A 24,580-nucleotide genomic window follows, 5' to 3' on the forward strand; every position below is an offset into this window, starting at 1 on the left:
GACAAGATAATTGCATTTCGTTACCAGTGATCTGAAAACATTTTTTTTGGTCAAAATGACTCTATTTTAGTATCCAAGTGTCTAAAAAGACCCTTTTGGTCAAAATATCTGTATTTGGTCACCAAAGGTTTTAAAAAAAAATGTAGTTTAAATGATTGTATTTTCGTCTATTAGAGTCTTAAAAAGCCGGTTTTTGACAAGATAATTGCATTTGGTAACCAATCGCCTGAAACATTTGTTTGGGTCAAAATGACTCTATTTTGGTCTCCAAGTGTCTAAAAAGCCTTTTTTAGTCAAAATTACTGCATTTGGTCACCAAAGGTCTGAAAGACTTTTTTAGCCAAAATGACTGTATTTTTGTCTTTTAGAGTCTTAAAAAGCCGGTTTTAGACAAGATAATTGCATTTCGTTACCAGTGATCTTAAAACATCTTTTTGGTCAAAATGACTCTATTTAGGTCTCCAAGTGTCTAAAAAGCCTTTTTTAGTCAAAATAACTATATTTGGTCACCAAAGGTCTGAAATAAAAAATTAGTCAACATGACTGAATTTTCGTGTATTAGAGTCTTAAAAAGCCGGTTTTTGACAAGATAATTGCATTTGGTAACCAATCGCCTGAAACATTTGTTTGGGTCAAAATGACTCTATTTTGGTCTCCAAGTGTCTAAAAAGCCTTTTTTAGTCAAAATTACTGCATTTGGTCACCAAAGGTCTGAAAGACTTTTTTAGCCAAAATGACTGTATTTTTGTCTTTTAGAGTCTTAAAAAGCCGGTTTTAGACAAGATAATTGCATTTCGTTACCAGTGATCTTAAAACATCTTTTTGGTCAAAATGACTCTATTTAGGTCTCCAAGTGTCTAAAAAGCCTTTTTTAGTCAAAATAACTATATTTGGTCACCAAAGGTCTGAAATAAAAAATTAGTCAACATGACTGAATTTTCGTGTATTAGAGTCTTAAAAAGCCGGTTTTTGACAAGATAATTGCATTTGGTAACCAATTGCCTGAAACATTTGTTTGGGTCAAAACGACTCTATTTAGGTCTCCAAGTGTCTAAAAACCCTATTTTAGTCAAAATAAATGCATTTGTTCACCAAAGGTCTGAAAACCTTTTTTAGCCAAAATGACTATATTTTTGTATTTTAGAGTCTTAAAACACCGCTTTTAGACAAGGTAAAGTACTCTTGGTAAGCAATGGCCTGAAAAAATGTTTTTGGTCAAAATGACTCTATTTAGGTCTCCAAGTGTCTAAAAAGCCCTTTTTAGTCAAAATAACTACGTTTGGTCACCAAAGGTCTGAAAAACTTTTTTAGCCAAAATGACTGTATTTTTGTCTTTTAGAGTCTTAACCACTTGCCGACCGCCGCACGACTATCTACGGCGGCTATCAGCCCCTCACAGGCAAAGTGACGTAGGTCTACGTCGCTCGCCTGTGAGGGTTTAGGGAGCGAGCGCGCGCCGCCGGAGGCGCGCTCCCGCTCCCGCGTGGTCACGGACCCCCCCGCGCGCGTGACCGGCGGACCCGATCGCCGCCGGCCACTCTGCGATCGGCGGGGGAGAGGGAGAAAGTCAGGCAGCTTGTGTAAACAAGCTGCCTGTCATTCTCCTCTCTGTATGAGAGCTGATCACATGGATCTACTATGTAGATCCATTGATCACTCTGCATACAGTTGAAGCCACAGCCAATCACAGTTAGAATCACGCCCCTAGGGACACACACAGCCCCTCCCTCTCAAATAAAGTTAACCCCTTCACTACCAGTGTATTTTTACAGTAACAGTGCATATATATAGCACTGATTACTGTAGAAATGTCAATGGTAACCCCAAAAGTGTCAAAAATGTCAGTCAAGGGTCCGATCTTTCCATCAATGTCGCAGTACCGCAAAAAAAATCGCAGATCGCCGCCATTACGCGTTAAAAAAAAAAACAACAAAAATGACAAAAATCTTTCCCTTTGTTAGTAAACGCAATAACTTTTGCGCAAACCAATCAAAATACGCTTTTTGCGATTTTTTTTTACCAAACATAGGTAGCATAAAACAAATTGGCCGAAAATATTAAAAAATTTTGATTTTTACATTTTTTTTGGGGGGAATTTCATATAAAAAAAAGGGAAAAATATTGCTATTTTTGCAAAATTTACGCTCTTTTTTTGTTTATAGCGCGTGATCAAAAAATCGCACAAGTGATCAAATACCGCCAAAAGAAAGCTCTGTTTGTGGGAAAAAAAGGACGCCAAATTCGTTTAGGTACAGCGTCGCACGACCGCGCAATTGTCCGTTAAAGTCACGCAGTGCCGAATCGCAAAATACCCTCTGGTCGTTTAGCAGCCAAATCCTCCGGGGCTTAAGTGGTTAAAAAGCCGGTTTTCGACAAGATAATTGCATTTCGTTACCAGTGATCTGAAAACATTTTTTCTGGTCAAAATGACTCTATTTTAGTCTCCAAGTGTCTAAAAAGACCCTTTTGGTCAAAATATCTGTATTTGGTCACCAAAGGTTTTAAAAAAAAAAATGTAGTTTAAATGATTGTATTTTCGTCTATTAGAGTCTTAAAAAGCCGGTTTTTGACAAGATAATTGCATTTGGTAACCAATCGCCTGAAACATTTGTTTGGGTCAAAATAACTTTTTTGGTCTCCAAGTGTCTAAAAAGCCTATTTTAGTCAAAATAACTGCATTTGGTCACCAAAGGTCTGTGAAAAACTTTTTTAGCCATGATTGCATTTTTTTTTAGAGTCTTAAAAAGACGGTTTTAGACAAGATAATTGCATTTGGTAACCAAAGGTCTGAAAACCTTTTTTTTGGCAAAATGACTGTATTTTTGTCTTTTAGAGTCTTAAAAAGCCGGTTTTAGACAAGATAATTGCATTTCGTTACCAGTGATCTGAAAACATTTCTTTGGTCAAAATGACTCTATTTTGGTCTCCAAGTGTCTAAAAAGCCTTTTTTAGTCAAAATAACTGCATTTGGTCACCAAAGGTCTGAAAAACTTTTTTAGCCAAAATGACTGTATTTTTGTCTTTTAGAGTCTTAAAAAGCCGGTTTTAGACAAGATAATTGCATTTCGTTACCAGTGATCTGAAAACATTTTTTTGGTCAAAATGACTCTATTTTGGTCTCCATGTGTCTAAAAATCCCTTTTTAGTCAAAATAACTGCATTTGGTCACCGAAGGTCTGAAAAAAAATTAGTCAAAATGATTGTATTTTTGTCTTTTAGAGTCTTAAAAAGCCGGTTTTGGACAAGATAATTGCATTTGGTAACCAATCGCCTGAAACATTTGTTTGGGTCAAAATGACTCTATTTTGGTCTCCAAGTGTCTAAAAAGCCTTTTTTAGTCAAAATTACTGCATTTGGTCACCAAAGGTCTGAAAGACTTTTTTAGCCAAAATGACTGTATTTTTGTCTTTTAGAGTCTTAAAAAGCCGGTTTTAGACAAGATAATTGCATTTCGTTACCAGTGATCTGAAAACATATTTTTGGTCAAAATGACTCTATTTTGGTCTCCAAGTGTCCAAAAAGCCTTTTTTAGTCAAAATAACTATATTTGGTCACCAAAGGTCTGAAATAAAAAATAAGTCAAAATGACTGTATTTTCGTCTATTAGAGTCTTAAAAATCCGGTTTTTGACAAGATAATTGCATTTGGTAACCAATCGCCTGAAACATTTGTTTGGGTCAAAACGACTCTATTTAGGTCTCCAAATGTCTAAAAACCCTATTTTGTCAAAATAAATGCATTTGTTCACCAAAGGTTTGAAAACCTTTTTTAGCCAAAATGACTATATTTTTGTATTTTAGAGTCTTAAAAAGCGTGTTTTAGACAAGATAATTGCATTTCGTTACCAGTGATCTGAAAACATTTTTTTGGTCAAAATGACTCGATTTTGGTCTCCATGTGTCTAAAAATCCCTTTTTAGTCAAAATAACTGCATTTGGTCAGCGAAGGTCTGAAAAAAAATTTAGTCAAAATAATTGTATTTTCGTCTATTAGAGTCTTAAAAAGCCGGTTTTGGACAAGATAATTGCATTTGTTAACCAATCGCCTGAAACATTTGTTTGGGTCAAAATGACTCTATTTTGGTCTCCAAGTGTCTAAAAAGCCTTTTTTAGTCAAAATAACTGCATTTGGTCACCAAAGTTCTGAAAAACTTTTTCAGCCAAAATGACTGTATTTTTGTCTTTTAGAGTCTTAAAAAGCCGGTTTTAGACAAGATAATTGCATTTCGTAACCAGTGATCTGAAAACATTTTTTTGGTCAAAATGACTCTATTTTGGTCTCCATGTGTCTAAAAAGCCCTTTTTAGTCAAAATAACTATATTTGGTCACCAAAGGTCTGAAATAAAAAAATTAGTCAAAATGACGGTATTTTGGTCTATTAGAGTCTTAAAAAGCCGGTTTTGACAAGATAATTGCATTTGGTAACCAATCGCCTGAAACATTTGTTTGGGTCAAAATTACTCTATTTTGGTCTCCAAGTGTCTAAAAAGCCTTTTTTAGTCAAAATAGCTGCATTTGGTCACCAAAGTTCTGAAAAACTTTTTTAGCCAAAATGACTGTATTTTTGTCTTTTAGAGTCTTAAAAAGCCGGTTTTAGACAAGATAATTGCATTTCGTAACCAGTGATCTGAAAACATTTTTTTGGTCAAAATGACTCTATTTTGGTCTCCAAGTGTCTAAAAATCCCTTTTTAGTCAAAATAACTGCATTTGGTAAGCGAAGGTCTGAAAAAAAAATGTAGTCAAAATAATTGTATTTTCGTCTATTAGAGTCTTAAAAAGCCGGTTTTGGACAAGATAATTGCATTTGGTAACCAATCGCCTGAAACAATTGTTTGGGTCAAAATGACTCTATTTTGGTCTCCAAGTTTCTAAAAAGCCTTTTTAGTCAAAATAACTGCATTTGGTCACCAAAGGTCTGAAAAACTTTTTTAGCCAAAATGACTGTATTTTTGTCTTTTAGAGTCTTAAAAAGCCGGTTTTAGACAAGATAATTGCATTTCGTATGCAGTGATCTGAAAACATTTTTTTGGTCAAAATGACTCTAGTTTGGTCTCCAAGTGTCTAAAAAGCTTTTTTAGTCAAAATAACTGCATTTGGTCACCAAAGGTCTGAAAAAAAAATGTAGTCAAAATGATTGTATTTTCGTCTGTTAGAGTCTTAAAAAGCTGGTTTTGGACAAGATAATTGTATTTGGTAACTAAATCGCCTGAAACATTTGTTTGGGTTCAAACTGACTCTATTTTGGTTTCCAAGTGTCTTAAAGCCTATTTTAGTCAAAATAAATGTATTTGGTCACCAAAGGTCTGAAAAAAATTTAGTCAAAATGATTATATTTTCGTCTTTTAGAGTCTTAAAAAGCCGGTTTTGGACAAGATAATTGCATTTGTTAACCAATCGCCTGAAACATTTGTTTGGGTCAAAATGACTCTATTTTGGTCTCCAAGTGTCTAAAAAGCCTTTTTTAGTCAAAATAACTGCATTTGGTCACCAAAGGTCTGAAAAACTTTTTTAGCCAAAATGACTGTATTTTTGTCTTTTAGAGTCTTAAAAAGCCGGTTTTAGACAAGATAATTGCATTTCGTAACCAGTGATCTGAAACCATTTTTTTGTTCAAAATGACTCTATTTAGGTCTCCAAGTGTCTAAAAAGCCCTTTTTAGTCAAAATAACTACGTTTGGTCACCAAAGGTCTGAAATAAAAATTTAGTCAAAATGACTGTATTTTCGTCTACTAGAGTCTTATGGCGCTTTTCCACTGAATAGAACCGTACCGGCTCGGCACGCTTTTGTGCTTTTCCACTGCGGTACCGCATGGTATAGGGTCAGAACGGTTCGGTACGGTACGGTATAGGTTTGCTTTTCCACTGCATGGAACCGAACGGTACGGTACGGTACGGCTCTGAAAAAACAGTACCTACTCGATTGTGGTTCCAACAGGTACCAAACTGGTACCATATCCCACAATCTTTTGCATGCAGTCACTACTAGCCACTGAATGGTCAGAGAATCACACCCACCCCGTTGTTATCCCACCCACTTAACTTTAGTACTACTTTAGTGGAAAAGCAAACCTATACCGTACCGTACCGAACCGTTCCGACACTATACCATGCGGTACCGCAGTGGAAAAGCAAACCGGGCCAAGCAGGGCCGAGTAGAGCCGAGCCGGTACTAGCCGGTACTTGCAGTGGAAAAGTGCCAATAAAAAGCCGGTCTTGGACAAGATAATTGCATTTGGTAACCAACCGCCTGAACCATTTGTTTGGGTCAAAATGACTCTATTTTGGTCTCCAAGTGTCTAAAAAGCATTTTTTTTTTGCATTTAATCACCAAAGGTCTGAATTTTTTTTTAATATTTATTGAGTATAAACAGTACACTGAATAAATAACATGAACGGTAGACATAATCAGTTACAGAACCAGTGTTCGGAAAAATACAAATATATAAAGGATATAACAGCAACAGTACAGGAAAACGTCATCCATAAACCATTGCATTCAGGTGAAAATTACAGCCAAGTAAACAAACCTGAGCATGTGCCCCTGTGCATAAGAGAAGGATAAATAAAAACATTCAGTTATTCCCTCCCAATAGTAATAGGACCATGAACATCTAGCAATATAGCACACACCTCCGTAAAGTAGCAAAAACCCACCTGAAGTACTAAGTGCAAAGGAGAAGGGAAGGAAAAAAAGGAAAACAGTGACAGAAAATTTAAAGGTTGGGGGGAGGGGGAAAGGAAGGGAGGACTCTGCACGCTAGACCTTCTCAAGAAATGCTACCCTATCCAATGAGCAGCCGATCCATAACCAAATGGGGGGAGCCAAGGCCGGGTCATCCAACCAAGGTTGCCATAACGAGGCAAATTTCTTGTGAGCATTTCGATGCTGGTATGGCTTTTCCCTGATTAAAGAGGCATTGACCTGTGTTATCCACTGGCCACTGCTCGGCACCCTGGAGGCGATCCAAAATCGATGATTGATGAGAGGCAAAGATTCCACGTCTGCCCATCTATGGGTCCAAGATCCTCCCTCCCAGGAGGGAAGAGGGGGTCCTGCACGGATCCCAACAGAAGGACATAAACCTGTGAGATCATACCCTTCTTGTCCGAGACCCGAAACACCTCACCCAACAGGCAGTGAGTGTCGGGTGTCAAAGAAGCCAAGCTTGCCTGGGCCATCATCGCGTGTCTCAATTGTAGGTAGCGAAAGAAACAGTGCCTAGGAACATCAAACTCCCTCTGTAAGTCTTGAATATATTTCAGTACCCCAGCTCTGAACAATTGTGCTATAAAATATACACCATGGGCCTCCCACATCTCCGCGCCCTCTAGACGAAACAGTTCCGAAAAGTTGCGATTATGCCAAATCGGAGTCTGAGGAAGGTAACCCGTGATCTGCAACATCCCCTTGACACAGCGCCACACCATGCGAATCAAGGCGAGTGTGGGTAACCGAGTCCCCATATTGGAGAACCCCGCTTAAAGGTGTACAAGGACAGGGTGAGGCGAATCAGTAGGGACCCAATAGGAACGAATGGATCCAAAAGACCCCAGCCCCCCATATGCTGAACCTGGAAGGCTAGAAAATATACTCTGGGGTTGGGGACTGCCAAGCCACCACTATCCTTGCACATCTGAAGGGTAGCCAATTTAATCCTAGCCACTTTTTAGCACCAGATCAGTTCTCGGAACTGGGAGTCAATCCTATAGAACCATTTCCTGGGTATCCAGATTGGGGAGTTGTGCAAGACATAAAGAAGTTGAGGAGCCCACACCATCTTAATTAGATTGACTCGCCCAGCCACCGACAAGGGAACTTTGCAGCAGAGGTACGAGGTTCAGTGTGATATACTGGGTAGGATCAGGAGACACCTGGATCCCCAAATATTTGAAGCAGTCAACCACTCGCACTGTGGATGCACAGTCCGGAAGAGGCTGAGTTATGGGATCAAGGGGCATTAAAACTGATTTATCCCAATTTATGGAAAATCCCGACAGGGACCCAAAATAGTCAATAAGGGACATTACCACCCGCAAGGATTCCCCTGTATCACCTAGGTAGAGCAGTGTGTCATCCGCATAGAGTGAGATAATGTCTGCATGGGAGCCCCTTCTGAACCCCACTATGTCAGGGGAGGACCGAATCCGCGCCGCTAAGGTCTCCAGTGCCATGGCAAACAGCAATGGAGATAGTGGGCAGCCCTGTCTAGTCCCCCTGTGCAAACAGAATGGTCCAGAAAGCTCCCCTTTCACCCTCAGTCTGGCCGTGGGGGCAGCGTACAGTACCCGCACCCAGTTCAGAAAGTTCTCTCCCACACCAATGCGTTTGAGAACTTCCCATAGGTACACCCATTCAACACTATCGAATGCCTTAGCGGCATCTAGCGAAAAGACTGCCCGGTTCCTAGGGTTGTCTACTGGGATCTGAAGGTTCAGAAATAGTCGGCGGAGATTAAGTGCCGTCGATTTGGTCAGGATAAACCCCGATTGATCCCTATGGACAACCCCGTGGACAACAGAGGACAGCCTAGTGGCCAGTATCTTAGCTAGAATTTTAACATCCGTTGTGAGTAGAGATATGGGCCTTTAGGAATCCGCCAAAAGCGGATCCTTGCCGGGCTTCAGCAGGAAAACAACTATAGCTTCAGACATAGAGGCAGGAAGGTGGCTGTTAGGGATACAAGAGGTAGCCTGAAGGCAGAGGAAGGCCCCACGTGTGCCAGAGGGCGGAGCTTAGACGGGAACCCCCAAGGTAAGTGACACAGGCTAACCTGAGGTGCGGAATCTAAGTATCCACCGGTTTTCGCCAGAGCCTCTAGTGGGGAGGATGGATTTTGCTGCGTGTGGATACCAGGTCGCAGTCCTCAGGGTCGCCCCACCAAGGGAGAAGCCGGTCATGATCCGAAGGCAGATAAGCAGACAAGGGAGATCCTAGAGAATGGTCAAACAAGCCGGGGGTCAGGACGGGCAGCAGGTCAACAAGGTCAGGAACAAGCCAAAGGTCAAAACGGATATCAAACAGGTAACAGGAAGCTGGCTTCAGGAACACAGGAAGAGCTGCAGACAAGTCAGCAAAGACACAGTGCTTCTGAGCTGTTTAAATAAGGCAGCCTGTTTGCAATTACTGCAATTAGTCTGCTCTAGGTTAACCCTTTAGATTGCAGATTCATGACAGCACATCAGTGTGCTCAGGAAGCATTCATAACAGCGGCCAATACGGAAGGTTTCGTTATATACCCGCAGCAGCACGGGCACCAACTGTTCAGCGTATCGGCTGTAAACCTCCGACGGGATACCATCAGCCCCCGGAGATTTACCAGGCTTAGTAGATTTCAAGGCCGCATAAAGTTCATTTTCCGTAAGGGGGGCCCCAAGCACAGCCACGTCCCAGGCAGACAGAGAAGGCAAATCGCAGGAAGCCATAAAAATCAGCAATTTCTCGTGAGTCAGCCGAGATCTTAGAGGAGTAAAGATCAGCATAAAACTTCCCAAGTACTCTCCGTATGTCAGCTGTGGCGTGCCAGAGCACCCCCTGAGGATCCTTAATCTGGGGTATAAATGCCGCAGGCTGCTGCGAGCGAACCAGCATGGCCAACATATGACCCGTGTTTTCTCCCTTCTCAAAATACCTCTGCTGCAAGAATAAGCGCTTGTTTTTTCAGCCTTTTGAATCAAGACCGACTTGGCCATAGATTGGGCAGCCAGCCACGACCTCTGAGTATCATCTGACGGGTCCCTAACATAAGTTTCCTCCGCTCTAGTCACTGCGTCCAACACAGTATTCTCCCATTGCCTGGAGTCCGTTTTAATGGCATTAACCGTACGTATAAACTGACCTCCCATGAATGCCTTAGCCGCATCCCACACCACCCCCACCTCTGCGGATTCCAAATTGTCAGCAAAAATGGACGTTAGTTTGGGTGGCAGGGGATCAGAACTAGGAAAGAGCGTCAGCCAGAATGCACTGAGTTTCCAAAGGGATTTCCCCGCCACGACCACCAGAGGCAGTAGCGAACCATTACCCAGCCCCAGATCTATCCTAGACAATCCCGAGTGTGACGCCGAGAAGCACGAAAACTTTCGTACCTTACGGTGGCCCATCCACCAGACATCTGTCAGTCCGAGTTCACCCACCAACCGAGCAAGGAGCGTAGCCCCCCGGCCAGCATAGGTCCACCAGAGTGAGAGGAAAACCTATCCCAGGCAGTAAAGTCCCCCAACATCAGCAGGGGCACATCAGGAAGTTGAGCAATATGTGGCACGATAAGTTTAAGTACCCCTGCAGAATACGGGGGGGAGGCACAAGTACACACCTAAGGCTTGCTAGTTGGCAGGATAAAACAAACCGGCCCTCAGGGTCAATCACAGACTTTGAGCATAGAAACCGTACCCCCTTCTTAATCAAAATACACACCCCTCTCGAATAAGTGGAGTAAACAGAGTGGAACTGGTGACTAAATACGCTAGGAGCTAGACACGGGGAAGTGGAAGGAGACATATGGGTCTCCTGCAGGCAAACTACATCTGCCTGCAGGCGTTTGATGGTGCGGAGCACCGCCGTCCTCTTTACCAGGTTGCTGAGGCCCCGCACATTCCAGGACATCACACAAATATTATCAGCCATAGTCAAAATGTAGCCATACACGGAGCGTCAGGCAACCCAGCCAGGGAGGTGAAAGAGGGCACCCAGAAAGGGTGAACCCACTACACCCCATCAGCACAGCCCAGCTATATAGAGAGAGCAACAGGAGTAGTCGCCCAGCCCACACAGTACCGGTGCAGCCCCAGCATAGAGAACAGTCAATAGGAACATCCACAGCATAGGGTAAAATAATAGCAGTAGAGCGACAAAGTACATGCAGGAAAAGCAAAAATCGAGTCCAGGACCAGAAAAAAGGCAAAAAGGGGGGAACAAAAAGGCAATACACGTCTGCCACGTGTGGGGGAAGGGACGAGTCAATAGGGCATGTCCAGTCACGACCAAGGGGGGGAAACCGAAGAGGGACCACCGATGCCAGTGTAGTCTCCTCAAAATTAGCAACCATGTGAGAGGTAGCAACCATTAGTGCAGCAGAAGAGCTCCCATCATAACAGGAAAAGTGTGTGTAACATCAAGTGCCAGGTATAGGCAGGAGAACCGAAAGGATCCATGACCGGCCGAAAAGAGTACAAAAGTTCCAAAAAGTAGAAAATACTTAGATTCCGCACCTCAGGTGCCTGTGTCACTTACCTTGGGGGTTCCCGTCTAAGCACCGCCCTCTGGCACACGTGGGCCTTCCTCTGCCATCAGGCTACCTCTTGTATCCCTAACAGCCACCTTCCTGCCTCTATGTCCGAAGCTATAGTTGTTTTCCTGCTGAAGCCCGGCAAGGATCCGCTTTTGGCGGATTCCTAAAGGCCCATATCTCTACTCACAATGGATGTTAAAATTCTAGCTAAGATACTGGCCACTAGGCTGTCCTCTGTTGTCCAGGGGGTTGTCCATAGGGATCAATCGGGGTTTATCCTGACCAAATCGACGGCACTTAATCTCCGCCGACTATTTCTGAACCTTCAGATCCCAGTAGACAACCCTGGGAACCAGGCAGTCTTTTCGCTAGATGCCGCTAAGGCATTCGATAGTGTTGAATGGGTGTACCTATGGGAAGTTCTCAAACGCATTGGTGTGGGAGAGAACTTTCTGAACTGGGTGCGGGTACTGTACGCTGCCCCCATGGCCAGACTGAGGGTGAAAGGGGAGCTTTCTGGACCCTTCTGTTTGCACAGGGGGACTAGACAGGGCTGCCCACTATCTCCATTGCTGTTTGCCATGGCACTGGAGACCTTAGCGGCGCGGATTCGGTCCTCCCCTGACATAGTGGGGTTCAGAAGGGGCTCCCATGCAGACGTTATCTCACTCTATGCGGATGACACACTGCTCTACCTAGGTGATACAGGGGAATCCTTGCGGGCGGTAATGTCCCTTATTGACTATTTTGGGTCCCTGTCGGGATTTTCCATAAATTGGGATAAATCAGTTTTAATGCCCGTTGATCCCATAACTCAGCCTCTTCCGGACTGTGCATCCACAGTGCGAGTGGTTGACTGCTTCAAATATTTGGGGATCCAGGTGTCTCCTGATCCTACCCAGTATATCACACTGAACCTCGTACCTCTGCTGCAAAGTTCCCTTGTCGGTGGCTGGGCGAGTCAATCTAATTAAGATGGTGTGGGCTCCTCAACTTCTTTATGTCTTGCACAACTCCCCAATCTGGATACCCAGGAAATGGTTCTATAGTAACTGCATTTGGTGACCAAAGGTCTGAAAAACTTTTTTTAGCCAAAATGACTGTATTTTTGTCTTTTAGAGCCTTAAAAAGCTGGTTTTAGACAAGATTTTAGACATTTGGCTCCAATGGCCTGAAAAATTTTTTTTGGTCTAAATGACTCTATTTTGGTCTCCAAGTGTCTAAAAACCTTTTGTTAGTCAAAATAACGGCATTTGGTCACCAAAGGTCTGAAAAAATTTTTTTGTAAAAATGACTTGTCTTTTAGAGCCTTAAAAAGCCGTTTTTAGACTTGATTTGTCTAAAACAGGCCATTTGGGCTCCAATGGCCTGAAAAAAGTTTTTGGTCAAAATGACTCTATTTTGGTCTCCAAGTGTCTAAAAAGCCTTTTTAAGTCAGAGTCTGCAGAGTCGGAGAAACATGTTGGACCTGGGTGACCCCACTACTCTAGGATATGGTTCATAATTTTATTGATCACATATTTTCTATATTGACTGTCTTTTGATGCCCTTGCATCTGTGTCTTTTTTAACAATTTTGTACACATGTATTAATAAAATCATTATATATTAAATTGGTCTTCTATTTATCTATTCATGCCAAGTAACTCCTGCCTACAAAGTCCCAGGTTGGGTGTTTCCTCAGAATACATAGTTCCCTGTGGGGCTCATTTAGGGTCTGGTGTATTGGAACACCAATACCACTTGATACACTTTTTTCTCATATGTCCTTAGGGATGTGGCAGGACCTTTCTAGGGTCGGCACCTAACATTTTCTACTTACTTCTGCATCCTGTGAATGCCTAATGTACCTTTAGCCACAGAATACTACGTTCTTAGCAGTCAGGTAAACCCATGTGAGCTAATTTTTGGGGCCTATACAGGCCGACACTTACTTCTGTATACTGTGTGAATGCCTGATGTACCTCTAGCCATCCAATAATACGTTCTTTGCTGTCAGTTAAACCCATGTGAGCTACGTTTTGGGGCCTAAACAGGCCGACACTTACTTCTGTATACTGTCAATGCCTGATGTACCTCCAGCCATCAAATGCACTACGTTCTTTGGTGTCAGTTAAACCCTTGTGAGCTAATTTTTGGGGCCTATACAGGCCGACACTTACTTCTGTATACTGGAAATGCCTAATGTACCTCCAGCCATCAAATACACTAGGTTCTTTGCTGTCAGTTAAACCCATGTGAGCTAATTTTTGGAGCCTATACAGGCTGACACTTCTGTATACTGTGAATGCCTAATGTACCTCCAGTCATCAAATACAGTACGTTCTTTGCTGTCAGTTAAACCCATGTGAGCTAATTTTTGGGGCCTATACAGGCTGACACTTACTTCTGTATCCTGTGAATGCCTAATGTACCTTCAGCCACAGAATACTACGTTATTAGCTGTCAGATAAACCCATGTGGGCTAATTTTTGGGGACTATACAGGCCGACACTTACTTCTGTATCCTGTGAATGCCTAATGTACCTTGAGCCTCCAAATACTACATACTTAGCTGTCAGGTAAACCCATGTGAGCTAATTTTTGGGGCTTATACATGCCGACACTTACTTCTGTATACTGTGTGAATGCCTAATGTACCTCTAAACAAAACGATTCAGGATGCTCATAATTGTCCGTTATGTTCCGCGGAAAGACCTTCTCTTTGCCACATTCTGGGAAGGTACTGACCTTCATCGGGGAAGTGACGAGGTGGCACATACCCAAAGACCCTATATTGCTCCTGTTCGGTTACTGGGACAAACGCCTCCAAAAGTGTTCTAGCACCCCTGCCTCGCCACATAGTCTGTGGATCCTGACCTGTGTACTGGTGGCCAGAAGGACAATCCTAACTAATTGGATCTCCACGACTCCCCCCTTAGTTTCCCGGGTCAGATCAGAGCTTTCCACACTTCTTTCCATTGACCGCCTCAACACGTTTTTTTCAGCCCCATTCTCACGGAAATCATTTCTACAGAAATGGGACAATTACGTCAAGTACTCCTTCCCCAAATCCGACCCCTCTATGGATCAATATACATTTAAGTTCCAGGACTCGCCCAAGAACTCTTCCCCACTCTCACATTCCCCATCAGTTTCCATGCTCTTTTGACCCTGGACCCCCCTCCCCCCACCCTGCCCTTCCCCAGTTCAGGTTACCCATACTATGAGTGACCTAATTTGCATAATGTCTGTATTTAATTGTACCTTTTCTGTTGTTGATACTCACGTGTTATATTACAAAATTTTAAATAAAAAAAAAAGGAAAAGCCAAAAGCCTTACAGCTCCTGGTATTCCCAGGCGGTCTCCCATCCAGGTACTAACCAGGCCTGACCCTGCTTAGCTTCCGAGATCAGACGAGATAGGGCACATTCAGGGTGATGTGGCCGTAGGCGATCATCCCTGCCACCCTTGACCCATTTGAACTTGTCCATGGCAAGATGGCACCTCAGGAGAAACCAAAAGAAAGCCAACAAATAAAGGAAAAGCCAAAAACCAGCAGCACCTGGTATTCCCAGGCGGTCTCCCATCCAGGTTCTAATCGGGCCCAACCCTGCTTAGCTTCTGAGATCAGACGAGATTGGGCGCATTCAGGGTTATGTGGCCGTAGGCGATCACCACTGTCACCCTCGACCCCTTTGAACTTGGCCATGCCAAGATAGCACCTCAGGAGAAACAAAAAGAAAGCCAATGCATAATGGAAAAGCCTACAGCACCTGGTATTCCAAGGCTGTAGCGGAATGGACACTGAGAGTGTGGCTTGTGTTGAAAGAATGGTCATAATATTACTGAACAGTGTCCCTGAGGAAATATATAAAGAAATATTGCAGATTGCTAGAATATGGCAGCAGTGTTTCTTAGACCCCTGCTAGTGGGGTGCGGTTTGTTATTGTGAATACCTGCATTCCATTGTCCTATTGTTTCTGTCTGTCTTGTAAGCATATTATGGGATGTGTGTTTGTGTGGAATGACTCGAAGAGGGAGGGGGTTTTGGAGAAGTGTAGATCTCTTGTGTTTTCAATAAACAATGCATTCTGAGTTGACTCCCAGCCTATGTGTCGTCTAGTTCTTGGGAGGAAAAGTGTACAGTGAAAAATCCAGGAAAATCAGAGGGGGAAATAAGAAAGTTCTTATCTGCTAACCAGAAAACAACAGAAACCAATAGAACAGCAGAAATGGGTGATACCCCTACAGAATGGGACTCTAGTGGTGTTACAGACTCTAGAACAACATCCCCCCTGCAGATGGGAGACGCGGAAGTCACTCCAAATACATGATTAAGACAGAAAAGTGACTCAGTAGTCTCGCTAGGGCCCCAATGGGATATACAAATGGCTGAGTTTAGAGCCATGATAAGCTCCCTCCCAACAAAACGGGACATGGAACAGTTAGTTGGACGAGTAGATGAGACTCACAGAAAGGAAATACAGCTGATTAAAAAGAGATCAGACGAGATTGGGCGCGTTCAGGGTTATTTGGCCATAGGCGATCACTACTGCCACCCTCGACCCCTTTGAACTTGGTCATGGCAAGATGGCACCTCAGGAGAAACCAAAAGAAAGCCAACGAATAAAGGAAAAGCCAAAAGCCTACAGCACCTGGTATTCCCAGGCAGTCTTCCATCCAGCTACTAACCAGGCCTGACCCTGCTTAGCTTCTGAGATCAGATGAGATCGGGTGCTTTCAGGGTGATGTGGCCATAGGCGATCACAAATGCCACCCTCGACCCCTTTGAACTTGGCCATGGCAAGATGGCACCTCAGGAGAAACAAAAAGAAAGCCAACGAATAAAGGAAAAGCCAAAAGCCTATAGCACCTGATATTCCCAGGCGGTCTCCAATCCAGATACTAACCAGGCCCGACCCTGCTTAGCTTCCGAGATCAGACGAGATTGGGCACGTTCAGGGTGATGTGGCCGTAGGCGATCACCACTGCCACCCTCGACCCCTTTGAACTTGGCCATGACAAGATGGCACCTCAGGAGAAACAAAAAGAAAGCCAACGAATAATGGAAAAGCCTACAGCACCTGGTATTCCCAGGCTGTAGCGGAATGGACACTGAGAGTGTGGCTTGTGTTGAAAGAATGGCCATAATATTACTGAACAGTGTCCCTGAGGAAATATATAAAGAAATATTGCAGATTGCTAGAATATGGCAGCAGTGTTTCATAGACCCCTGCTAGTGGGGTGGGGTTTGTTATTGTGAATACCTGCATTCCATTGTCCTATTGTTCCTGTCTGCCTTGTAAGCATATTATGGGATGTGCGTTTGTGTGGAATGACTCGAAGAGGGAGGGGGTTTTGGCAGAGTGTAGATCTCTTGTGTTTTCAATAAACAAGGCATTCTGAGTTGACTCCCAGATTATGTGTTGTCTAGTTCTTGGGGGGGAAGGATTGTATAAGGCTACATGGATTGTTGCATGCTGTACCTGCCTAGTTGGATTATTACCTGTTTTCCTATCTACCAGCAGAGCCAATGTAGATTAAACTACTGCTCCGCTACACAGGCGGTCTCCCATCCAGGTACTAACCAGGCCCGACCCTGCTTAGCTTCTGAGATCAGACCAGATTGGGCGTTTTCAGGGTGATGTGGCCGTAGACGATCACCACTTCCACCCTCGACCCTTTTGAACTTGGCCATGGCAACATGGCACCTCAGGAGAAACAAAAAGAAAGCCAACGAATAAAGGAAAAGCCAAAAGCCTACAGCACCTGGTATTCCCAGGCGGTCTCCCATCCAGGTACTAACCAGGCCCGACCCTGCTTAGCATCCAAGATCAGACGAAATCGGGCACGCTCAGGGTAATGTGGCCGTAGGGGATCACCACTGCCACCCTCGACCCCTTTGAACTTGGCCATGGCAAGATGGCACCTCAGGAGAAACAAAAAGAAAGCCAACGAATAAAGGAAAAGCCAAAAGCCTACAGCACCTGGTATTCCCAGGCGGTTTCCCATCCAGGTACTAACCAGGCCCGACCCTGCTTAGCATCCAAGATCAGACGAAATCGGGCGCTCTCAGGGTAATGTGGCCGTATGGGATCACCACTGCCACCCTCGACCCCTTTGAACTTGGCCATGGCAAGATGGCACCTTTAGGAGAAACAAAAAGAAAGCCAACAAATAAAGGAAAAGCCAAAAGCCTAGAGCACCTGGTATTCCCAGGCAGTCTCCCATCAAGGTACTAACCAGGCCCGACCCTGCTTAGCTTCCGAGATCAGACGAGATCGGGCGCTTTCAGTGTGACATGGCCGTAGGCGGTCACCACTGCCACCCTCGACCCCTTTGAACTTTGCCATGGCAAGATGGCACCTCAGAAGAAACAAAAAGAAAGCCAACAAATAAAGGAAAAGCCAAAAACCAACAGCACCTGGTATTCCCAGGCGGTCTCCCATCCATTTTCTAACCGGGCCCAACCCTGCTTAGCTTCTGAGATCAGACGAGATTGGGCGCATTCAGGGTTATGTGGCCGTAGGCGATCACCACTGTCACCCTCGACCCCTTTGAACTTGGCCATGCCAAGATGGCACCTCAGGAGAAACAAAAAGAAAGCCAATGAATAATGGAAAAGCCTACAGCACCTGGTATTCCAAGGCTGTAGCAGAATGGACACTGAGAGTGTGGCTTGTGTTGAAAGAATGGCCATAATATTACTGAACAGTGTCCCTGAGGAAATATATAAAGAAATATTGCAGATTGCTAGAATATGGCAGCAGTGTTTCTTAGACCCCTGCTAGTGGGGTGCGGTTTGTTATTGTGAATACCTGCATTCCATTGTCCTATTGTTTCTGTCTGCCTTGTAAGCATATTATGGGATGTGTGTTTGTGTGGAATGACTCGAAGAGGGAGGGGGTTTTGGAGAAGTGTAGATCTCTTGTGTTTTCAATAAACAATGCATTCTGAGTTGACTCCCAGCCTATGTGTCGTCTAGTTCTTGGGAGGAAAAGTGTACAGTGAAAAATCCAGGAAAATCAGAGGGGGAAATAAGAAAGTTCTTATCTGCTAACCAGAAAACAACAGAAACCAATAGAACAGCAGAAATGGGTGATACCACTACAGAATGGGACTCTAGTGGTGTTACAGACTCTAGAACAACATCCCCCCTGCAGATGGGAGACGCGGAAGTCACTCCAAATACATGATTAAGACAGAAAAGTGACTCAGTAGTCTCGCTAGGGCCCCAATGGGATATACAAATGGCTGAGTTTAGAGCCATGATAAGCTCCCTCCCAACAAAACGGGACATGGAACAGTTAGTTGGACGAGTAGACGAGACTCACAGAAAGGAAATACAGCTGATTAAAAAAGAAGTTCAAACACTAGCTACTAAGGTACGAGATGAAGAGGTAGAAATATCCATGATAAAAGAACGATTAGTAAAGTTGGAAAAAAGGAAAGAACTTCAGGAGGAAAGAGAATTTAGAATGCAACTACAACTTGAGGATATGGAAAACCGGAATAGGCGCAATAACTTAAGGATTTGGGGACTATTGGAGTCCTTGAATGGCCCACAACTGGAAGATTCCGTAAATACCCTATTCAAAAATATTCTGGGGGAAAGTTATCCAGGCAAAATAGAGCTTGATAGGATACATAGGATCCAGAGCCCGCAGAAAAAGCCCCAGGAGAAACCAAGGGACGTTATCTGTAAATTGCATTATTATACTCAGAAGGATCTGATTTTGCAAAAAGCCTGGGTTTCCAGGGAGTGGAAGTTGGAGGATATGGACATTTTGATTTTTTTGGATATATTAAGAGAGACACTGCAGAGAAGGGCCATCCTGAAACCTATTCTGGAGTTGGCGAGGAAAAAAGGGTGCACCTATAGATGGGGCTTCCCATTTACAGTGACTTTCTGTAGAGAGGGACGTTTCGTCACTCTACGCAGTTATCAAGAAAGAGAAGCTTTGTTTGATTTTTTAGAAGTGGAGGCCATAGAAGTTCCAAACTGGTTGGGTAGAGTAACAGGTAGTGGGCCTAGGGGCCCTATATGAGCAGGGGTAAGGGGGTGGGAGGAGGGAAGCTGGAGGGGAGAAATCGTTCCCCGGATAGTTGAGTAGGAATTTAGGTTCACCTGCATTTTGGGAAAAAAAGAAAAAAGAAAGTGAATTTGTTTTTTTGTTTTTTTTGGTTTTCATATTAAAATTGGATGGGTTACATCCTCGTATTATGTATAGCACAAACAAGGGATATCTGGGTTTTATAGAACTGGGTGATTTAACACCCTCGTCTACACTTGGATGGGTGGAGGGGAAAAAAAAAAGGAAGAAAAAGGGAAAGGGGGAATTTTTTTTTGGACACTATTGGAGTTGAAGAAGAAATTGAGTTCTGCACTTTGGGTTTTTTTTTTTTTTTTTGGGGGAGGGGTTTTATTAGTAGATTATTGAAAATAAGGACCTAAAATGTAGGTGCTTGTATCGAGTACGAGACAGGAGGACTCTGGTTAAATAGTGGGAAGGAAGGGGGAAGAGGGAGGGAAGGGAAGGGTAAAGAAATGTATGATGTCTATAGGATGATTTGCCTTAAAAAAGGTTTCTCCCCTTTTTCGTTTCTCTCTTCTCCTTCTTTTTCCTCCTCTCCCTGTGTTCTTCTCCACCTCTTCCCCTTTAGTGAACTGGTTTAATAATGGGAAGGAATAAAATTCATGGGATTCGCACTGAGCTGGGAAGGCCGGAGCATCCCTTGGTAGGAAAAACCCTCACCAATAAACATGTCTCTTAGGGAGGAGGGAAGGGGGGGAGGGGGGAGAAAAAAGGGGAAATATTTTTTTTGTTTGTTTGGAAAAATTGGGTGGTATTTCACTCATAGCACAAATAAGAGGGGGGGGGTCGATGGTTGACTTAGAATTAATTGGATTTTTTTTTTTTAGAAAACTGGGTGATATTTTACTCACAGCACAAACATGGGGGGGGTTGATATAGAATTTTTTTCTCTTTTTTTCTCTCTTTTCCCCCTCTTTCTTCGTTTCTCCCCAGACTTATGTCAAAGTTCTGTAAACCCTCATGTTGGGATTAAAATAAGAGACTTAAGATGAGCGGTTGACTTATAATTAGAGATTAAGCTAAGAAAGCAAGGCTCTGGAATACTGGGGGTTTAAAACTCTATTGAAATTAGATGCCTGGAAGGGAGACAGAGGGGAGGTTTTGGAATAGGAGAATGAAAGGAGGGGCCCCCGGGGAGGGGGAGGAGGGTATGGGGCATTGAGGGGGGGGAGAGGGGAGGGGGAGAGGGGAGAAATAATGGCAAGATGGATGTAGGTGGAAAGGGAGAGGGGAGGGAGGAGCAGGAGCTTGGGAGACCGCTTTGGGTATTTTATCCCCAAAAAATTAAGAACACACTAGTGGCAGTAAGATGCCGTGTGTTGGAAGGATTTAAATATGACCTGGGAACCCTATTGGGACAGAGTTTTACTCGTCCCAACTGGGATTGGGACACAGGCGAGTGAAAGAGGGGTTTGGTAAGTGTGAGTGTGTAATAAAGAGTGAGTTTGCTCTTGTTTGTTTTCTTTGGGGTTTTTTGTGTGTGTTTTTTTTTTCTCCCTCTCGTCCTTTTCCTCCTCTGTTCGCTTCCCCCCTGCCTCTTAGGTCCCTGAGAGTAGTTAATGGAGGATATCAAGATTGTCTCCCTTAATGTGAAGGGCTTGAATGTACCGGAAAAAAGGCGGATACTTCTGTCAGAGCTCAAACGGGTAAAGGCAAATATAGCATTTATCCAGGAGACTCATTTTAAGTCAGATAAACTCCCGTACTTGAAAAATAATGCATTCCCATATATATACACCACGCGACTAATATGCAAACAAAATCTCGAGGGGTATCGATACTAATAGATAGGAAAACTCCATGGCTGTTGGAGGAGAAGTTAAGCGATGATAATGGCAGATTCTTGTTCTTAAAGGGAAAGATAGGGGAAACCCAGTTAACCTTGGCCACTTTATACGCTCCTAATAAACATCAGGATAGGTTTGTAGCTAAAACACTAAACACGCTTAGAAAATTTACACAAGGGCAATTATTGCTAGGAGGCTATTTTAATATGCCTCTGTCTCCAACGGTCGATACCTCTAGGTCTAAATCGACCATTTCTGCAATGGCTTGCAGACGGATGCTGAGGACTCTATACAAGGAACAAATGATAGATGTATGGCGTATTCAACACCCGATGGAAAGGGAATTTACATTTTATTCAAGTCCACATGGGAGTTATTCGAGAATAGATTTCTTTCTGGTCCCCCACACTCATCTCCAAGCGGTTAAATGCACTGATATAGACAACATAACATGGTCAGATCACGCAATGATCTCAAAGATTTATAGTGTCACAACAATTAATTCAATAAAACAGAGATCTTGGAAATTAAACGAGAGTCTTTTGCAGATAGAAGAGGTGAGGGTGGAGGTACAGAAGAAGCTTAGGGACTATTTCGATGTTAACGATCAGCCAGGATGCTCTATAGGAATATTGTGGGAAGCCCATGAATCAGTGATAAGAGGAGTTCTGATTAAGCATGGAGCAAGAATAAAGAAAGAAAGAAATAAACAATTAACAACATTTTTAGAGAAACTTAAAATATTAGAAATGGAGCATAAACAGAAAAAGGTAAATAAGACACTAGAGGAACTAGTTATCGTAAGAAAACAAATATCAGATCTACTCCAATATAGAGCTAAGGCTGCAATACAAATATCGAGAAAGGTATCCTATGAATCAGGAAACAAATGTGGAAAGACCTTAGCAAGATCTATTCAGAACCAAAAATTAAGATCTTATATCCCACAGATTGTAACATCAGAGGGTAGTAAGAAGCTGATACCGAAACAAATTTCTGATGAGTTTAGGAATTTTTATTCTCTGTTGTATAATTTACCGGAGACAGGGAAAACACAGAAAGAGATGGATGAGTATTTGATACAAACAGGTCTCCCTAAACTATCGGAAGAAGAACGAGAGGATCTGGAAAAACAAATCTCGTTAGAGGAAATACAATAGACTATAAAAAACATGAAGATAGGCAAAGCACCAGGACCGGATGGATTAACACCACAGTACTTCCATGTATTGTCCCCAATTTTGGGACCATACATGGAAAGACTATTTAATGAGAGAGGTCCAGAGGGGATGCTTGCCAGAGATACTTTGGCAGCCTACTTGACGCTGATTCTGAAGGAGGGTAAGGACCCAGCAAATTGCGGAAGTTATAGGCCTATCTCCCTGTTAAATACAGATTTAAAAATCTTCACGAAAATATTAGCTACTAGAATGTCGAGGATCCTTTCGAGGGAAATTCATTTAGATCAAGTAGGATTCATGATGGCAAGAGAAGCGAAAGACAATACTACGAGAGTCCTCAATTTAATCCACATAGTTAATAAAGCAAGGACCCCCTGTGTTATACTGAGCACCGACGCAGAAAAGGCTTTCGATAGAGTTGAGTGGGCCTTTATGCAGTCAGTGCTCAGATATATAGGAGTAGGAGAAGTAATGAGGGAAAGAATCACCAAAGTCTATTCAAATCCGACAGCGAGGGTGAAGGTTAATGGGGTACTCTCAGAACCTTTTTATATAAAGAACGGCACAAGACAAGGATGTCCACTTTCCCCATTGCTCTTCGCTCTAGTACTGGAACCTTTCTTATGTAAAATCCGCATGAATCCAGATATAAGAGGAGTTTCCCAGGGCAAAGAGCAATATAAAATCGCAGCCTATGCAGATGATCTGTTATTTTCCTTGACAGAGCCAGACATCTCACTACCTGTGCTCCTAAAGGAATTTAAACAGTATGGGGACATGTCGAATCTCAAAATAAATTATGGGAAATCGGAAGCGCTGGGAATAGGGGTCTCGGAAGTAAAAATGAAGAGACTAAAAAGTAACTTTGGCTTTATCTGGGTGAAAGTGGCAGTGAAATATTTAGGGACATATATATCAGCAGACCTGTCAAGGTTAGTCGACCTGAATTTGCTCCCTCTGGTCAAGGAGACAAGGAGACTTCTTGACCAATGGGAGGGGGGACTCCAGTCTTGGTTTGGGAGGGGGAACCTAATAAAAATGAACATCTTACCAAAATATTTATATTTGATGCGAGCTCTGCCTATCAAAATAGCGAATAGCTTCTTTAAAACCATACATGGAATGTTTACTAGATATATCTGGGCCAAGAAGAAGCCACGCATAGCTCGTAATAGCTTAACTTTGCCTAAGCATATGGGAGGACTTGCGATCCCAGATCTACGTAGATACTATCATGCCATACAGCTAAATAGAATAATAGATTGGTGGCACCATTCGGAAATGAAAATTTGGGTTCAAATAGAACAGGCACAGACTGTTATGGTGCTATCAGAGTCTCCCTAAGACATTAAAAACACACCCGTTGATAGGAAATACTATAAAGATAGGTAATCAGCAATCCCTGAGGCAAAAGTTAACAACAATAGATTTCCCTCTATATCCTATATTGGGGAACCCAAACTTTACCCCAGGACTGGATAGACAGTATTTCAAAAAACTACGAGAATCCGGACAAGTAAGTGTAAAAACTTTTGCGAATCAGAGGAGCTGGCCCTCGATCCCTAATTTAACAGATAGGAACGGACCATTTGGCCTCCCCCTTTGGGAGGCGCTCCAGATACGACATTTCTTGGAGTCGCTCCCAAGGCCGGAGGAATTTGTGAAACCGTTGACAAACTTTGAGAGGCTATGTGAGAAGGGGGAGAGTAGTGGACGTGTCCTCTCTATGCTATATAAAAATGATGAATACCCCAATAGAACAACCAAAATTAAATTGGGTGGTAAAGTGGAAATCAGATTTAAATAGGGATATAACAATAGCAGAGGTACAGAGAATATCTAGGTTAACATTCGGGCCAACAAAGTGCACTAAAATTCAGGAAACAAATTATAAGATCTTAACCAGATGGTATAATACACCAGATAAATTACATAAGTGGTATCCCCAGGAATCTGATAGGTGCTGGAGATGTGGGGAGGGAGAGGGTACGTTGTACCATATTTTCTGGAATTGCCCAGATATAAAGAAATACTGGTCGAAGTAGGGGGTATAATTCAGAAAATAACGGATTATAGAATTGAGGGAGATGCAGCCTTTTGCCTCTTGCAGATATCGGGGCTATCAAGGAAGAAATATGAAAGATCGATATTACCTCATATGATGAATGCTGCAAGAGCATGCATACCGCAATACTGGAGGAGGACAAATCCCCCCTCAGTATCTGAATGGGCACGGAAATTAGAGCATATAAATAAAATGGAGGATTTAGTACTTTCCTCACAAAACAAATACGAACAATATA

This window comes from Pelophylax lessonae (assembly GCF_965119305.1).
Source record: "Pelophylax lessonae genome assembly, chromosome: 6".
Lineage (NCBI taxonomy): Eukaryota > Metazoa > Chordata > Amphibia > Anura > Ranidae > Pelophylax > Pelophylax lessonae.